Consider the following 4,729-nt stretch of genomic DNA (forward strand, 5'->3'; position numbering starts at 1 on the left):
CTAGCCCTATTGGCATACGTTGGGCAGTGGGACAGGATGATGCTGATGGAAATAGGTATGCTATCCTCTTTGGAGCTAAAGTTCTTAATGAGCGACAAAGGAGATACCCGCAGATCAAAAGAGAGTTGTGGGGAGTAGTCACTGCACTGAAGTGTGACAAAGGATATTTTATTGGAGCTTCAGTTGTTGTGGAAACAGATTGTTTACCTTTGCTTGGCATGATTACTAGTTGCTCGACTCCAGATATAGCGATGCTTCGGTGGATTGCCTATATCAAATCATTGAATCCAGAATTTCGACACATAGCAGGGAAAGATAATCCAGTTGCTGACATGCTTTCTAGAGCGAGATATGAGGATGAGGAGTCAATGCTTGCAAAAGATGATGAGACAGAGTTTGCTGCTTCTGTCCTTATTCATGATTGTCATGTATCTACTGTTGAAGCTTTTATTGAAGAACTTTATGTTGATGAGTGGCTACAAATTGGATAGTATCTAAGTTTATTGACTCGAAGAGCTGATTGGACAGATGATGAATTCAAGAAAATCAGAAGGAAGGCTTATGGGTATTTCTTGAAAGATGGTTTTCTTTGGAAGCATCCAAGAAAGAGAGGAGGCTTGCCCTTGAGAGTAGTTTGTGATGTAGCGATGCAGATGCAGATTATGCGAGAGTTTCATGAGAGCTCATGGGCTGGACATAGAGGTGTGTGGGCTACCTATGAGAAAATCAAAGAAAGATACTGGTGGAAAGGGATGTATAAAGATGTTTCTCACTTTGTGGAGACTTGCAGGGACTGCCAATTTTACTCTTTAGTGCGACATCGTGATGAGTTGCATCCGACTTATCCACTATGTATGCATTACAAGTGGGTGGTAGACTTGGTTACTTTGCCAGTGGGACTTTGGCAGATGAGATATCTTGTCTTGGCTAGGGAGGATCTTACAAACTATGTTGAAGGTAGACCGTTGCGGACGAAGACCACCACTACAGTATGTAAATTCTTGTTGGAAGAAATATTTTGCAGGTATGGATGTATAGGCAAGATTACAGCTGATCGTGGAGAGCTAGATGCAAATGAAGCTAGAGAATTCTTTTCACGGCTTGGGATTAAATTGGCTCTTACTACTGCCTATAATCCAGAGGGAAATGGCAAAAGTGAAAGAGGACATCCGCCAATAGTTAAAGCATTGGCAAAAGCTTGTAGAGGTTGGATTGGAGATTGGCCGAGATTACTACCTTTTGCATTGTGGGCTGATCGCTCTACACATAGTGTGAATACTGGATACATGCCTGCAGAGTTGATGTATGGGCAAAAACCTGTCATGCCTACTGAAATTTGTGCTCTCACTTGGAGTGTTCTTCAGTGGCATGAGAATTTATCAAGGGAAGAGCTGTTAGCCCTTCGGATTCGTCAACTAGAGAGAAGGACAGAAGATGTGCAGCTAGCTGTTGATCGTTTGAAGGCAGCCCGTCTCAGAAATAAGGACAGGTTTGATTTAAGGCATCGCTTGAGGCCTAGAGCCATAAAAGAAGGAGATTGGGTTCTAGTCTATGAAAGTAGTCTAGAAAATCAGCATAGTAGCATGAGAAAAATGGTTCAAAGATGGTTTGGACCGTATGAAGTGAAGCAGGTTTTTGACAATGGTACCTATAAGCTGGCTGAATTAGATGGAACAGTATTGAGGGTGCCTATTGCTGGTAAACGAGTCAAGATTTTCAAGAAAAGAGCAGATGAAGAATATGCACTTGAAGCATTGACAAAAGAAGAGCAGGTAGAAGAAAGACAAGCAGAAGAGACAGAAAATATAGATGATAAAGCTGATGGAGAAACAGGTCTACTAAAATCAGAAGATGGACTCGACCTGTTTGTGAAGTTGAATGATCCTGGATAGTTGGCACATCCGGAGGATGCGCAGGTTTAGAGGGGGTGGATGTCGTGTTGCTGCGCATCCGAGTCGTATATACCTCCATTTCTTTTGTTGTGCATTTGTGTTAATTTATGCGTGTGACTCATTGTTTGTGTGAAGCATTACGATAATCTGCATCCAGTGTACATATTCCCTTAGTGCATGTGTATGATTTTGTTTGGATGCATGATGTGTGTGTATTAGAAAAATATGAAAAACTGATGCCAAAGGATCTTTGTCCTGCTGCTATTTGTTCTAGTTCTGTGTGCAATGACAGTCTTTAAGATCACCACATGCTATACATCTCGGTATGAAGGTCAAAAACCAGGAACTTCAGGGTTGAGGAAAAAGGTTACTGTTTTCAAACAACCAAATGAAGTCACTTTTGTTTCTGCAGTCAAAGTTTGCTCCAACATGACAGCCTTGGTGCAAGTGTTTTGAAGATATGCTACAAGAAGGACATTTAAAGGAGGCAGCAGAGTTGCTGCAAGATATGCCTCTTGCAAATAATTTTGTTGCTTGGATGTCAATGTTAAATTAATGAAAAAGGCATGGTGACATATTACTAGCACAGCAATGCTTTGACAAAATTGTCTCATTGAACTCACATGATGCCTCAGCTTATATGCTCATGTCAGACCTTTATACAAGTACCGGAATGTGGGAAGAAGCTAATGAGATACAGAAGATGCGACAATGTTCCATGAGATCACATAAGAAGCTAGGAGAAGCTTTTGTTGAAATTGACCACAGACTCTATGGTTTTGTGGCAAGAGACAAAAGCTGTATGGATTCTCGTGACATATACACAAAAATCAAGAGATTGGAGTCTCAGATGAATGAGGAAGGTCACTTGCCTAATTTTGACATGTGAACAAGAAAAAGAAAAACTAAAAACAGAGGAGAAAACGAAGGAGGGAAGACTAATTCTGGGGAGGCGCCATTCGGTTTTTTTGGGCCCATGATCACGAGGAAAAAGCACAGAAAAATGGGAAGCATGGGGAAGAGCAGAGGAGGCTACGTGCTGCAGCGAAAGCTGAGGCCAGTATTTCTTGCACACCATCCATTACGGTGGCTGCAGCTGTAAATGTTGAATCTGCAGAGACCGAATTTCTGAAAGAACAGATTGCATCTTATTTCACTGATAAGCTTTTGAGAATTGTCCGTGATGTGTTGCGTCACATGAGTGTCAGGAAAAGGGATGTTACTGACACAGAGACTACATCACAAGAGTTTCCCAATTTGGCTGGCTCTCACTTAAAGATGGGTGATGCTGCTCTGGAGTTCATCAAATATGTCCATCGTGTTTTCTCTTTGGGATCAAGGAGTTCAGCATGAAGTGCTGGTAATGCGGAGGAATCTTCTTAAACTGGTTCGGGTGAAAGAGTTTTCTCCAGAAGCCGCACCAGCTGTGATTGGATCACTGATTCAGATCTTGAAGGCACGCAACAAGAACGACGAAGAGAAGGAGATCTCCATCCCACCGCAGGCACGCACGCAGGCACACAGGAGAAGGGCATGACCGGTGGTGGCGTCTCTGCGTGCAATGTAGAATCGGAGCTGATTATCTTGGGGTCCGGTTGCTCCTCTGGAGTCCCCAGCCCCAGATGCCTGCTGCATCCGGAAGACCCCTTGTAAGGGCTGCCACGACTGCCACTATGGTGCTCTCTATGAAGGAATTCGACTTCCAGCTCATGCTCGCCCGCTGATATGCATCTCGGTACCAAGATTTTGATATGTGTGGTAGAGGTGTTCTGATAGTATATTGATCATCAATGTTGATAAGACTTGGAAGAAGCTACAGTTAGCTGCATGGGTTATCGTGGCTATTGAGAATTCCCAGGACATTATTGAGCAATCTGCGATGGCCTGGTGTAACGTCATGTCAAAACAGACTGTAAACGTTTGACCACAATGACCAGTTTTCAGATGACATTTCTGGTGATACCGTTGAGAGAACATTCATTTTTCTCTGCTCATTAGCACACCCCTGGCATGATTTAGAGATTGGACCTGGAGCTCCATCTATCTTCAATTGTGTTGCTGAGATCAGTAAAGGGGAGCAAAGTGAAGTATGAGCTAGATAAGAATACAGGGCTCATCAAGGTTGATTGAGTGGTGCATTCATCAGTGGTGTACCCTCAAAACTATGGCTTTATTCTCTGAACTCTCTGTGAGGATAATGATTCCATGAATGTGCTGGTCCTTATGTAAAAACCTATTGTTCCTGCTGGTCCTTATGCAAGAATCTGTTGTTCCAGGATGTTTCCTTCGAACAAGAGAAATTGGTCTTATGCCAATGATAAAGCAGGGTGAGAAAGATGACAAAAACATAGCTGTTTGTTCTGATGATCCTGAGTTTCGACATTACAAAGACAACTGAAACCTTCCTCCACACAGATTTGCTGAAATCTGAATGCAAGCCTATATGCCAATGGCATAACTGTCTTCAAAAACCTGAATGCAAAACAGGTTATGAGTTTCTAAAGATTTTCTGAACATGGACCTCATGTAATTTATTTGACAAGGAATATAGTGAACTTTGGCATCACAAATTCGATTTCTTCTTGTTAGCTCTTTCCTTGTTGCAACTTGAACTCCGTGTTCAGCAGCCCTTACACGAAATCTACGACAACGCGGAGATCCCCTTGGAAGTATGGATCCTTGACAGAAGTACCGACTTGCGAAATTTGGCTTTGGAAGGCCTTAGGGTTCTTGTGAAGGCCCTTGCGAAAACGAAGGCTTGAGAGATTCTTCTCTTTGAAATTCCGGCTAGGAATGGTTTTGTGGGCCTTGCGGAAAAGGGAACTTTAAATCCCAAG

At 42.7% G+C, this 4,729-nt stretch overlaps 1 pseudogene; it reads left to right on the plus strand.

Annotated features, from left to right (window-relative positions):
* The first annotated feature begins 3,255 nt into the window (after window positions 1-3,255).
* On the plus strand, window positions 3,256-4,290 carry LOC148012753 (soluble inorganic pyrophosphatase PPA1 pseudogene; annotated as a pseudogene).
* Window positions 4,291-4,729: the final 439 nt, after the last annotated feature.

Source organism: Lygodium microphyllum, chromosome 27 (assembly GCF_053477565.2).
Source record: "Lygodium microphyllum isolate KBCC chromosome 27, Lygodium_microphyllum_v1.1.10, whole genome shotgun sequence".
Lineage (NCBI taxonomy): Eukaryota > Viridiplantae > Streptophyta > Polypodiopsida > Schizaeales > Lygodiaceae > Lygodium > Lygodium microphyllum.